This window comes from Bison bison, unplaced genomic scaffold, assembly GCF_000754665.1.
Source record: "Bison bison bison isolate TAMUID 2011002044 unplaced genomic scaffold, Bison_UMD1.0 scf7180017864238, whole genome shotgun sequence".
Taxonomy (NCBI): domain Eukaryota; kingdom Metazoa; phylum Chordata; class Mammalia; order Artiodactyla; family Bovidae; genus Bison; species Bison bison.
The window spans coordinates 1,571,319-1,571,982 of record NW_011494810.1 but is presented as its reverse complement, the minus strand read 5'-3'; positions in this window follow the sequence as shown (position 1 = coordinate 1,571,982).

Below are 664 nucleotides of genomic sequence, written 5' to 3'. Positions count from 1 at the left end.
CACTTTTTTTTTTTTTTAAAGCAAGCATTGTTCTTCTGCAAGAGATGATGTGAAAAATATTTCTAAATGGATGCCAACCAGAGAACCATAATGAGCTTACTTATTGAAGTCAACTTTGTCTTCAGCTCTGCTCAGTATTCATCTACAGGAGAGGATGTTAAATGCCAGACCTGTCTTTTTTTTATAACACCCACCAAACTGTAAACTCAATTGTGACATAGTTTACCCGGAGATTCCATGGACAGAGGAGCCTGGAAGGCTACAGTCCATGGGGTCGCAAAGAGTCTGTAGAGTACATCATGAGAAATGCTGGGCTGGATGAAGCATAAGCTGGAATCAAGATTGCTGGGAGAAATATCAATAACCTCAGATACACAGATGACGCTATGCTTATGGCAGAAAGTGAAGAGGAACTAAAGAGCCTCTTTATGAAAGTGGAAGAAGAGAGTGAAAAAGATGGCTTAAAACTCAACATTCAAAAAACTAAGATCATGATATTCAGTGCCATCACTCCATGGCAAATAGATGGAGAAACAATGAAAACACTGACAGACTTTATTTTCTTGGGCTCCAAAATCACTGCAGATGGTGACTACAGCCATGAAATTAAAAGACGCTTGCTTCTTGGAAGAAAAGCTAGGACCAACCTAGACAGCATATTAAA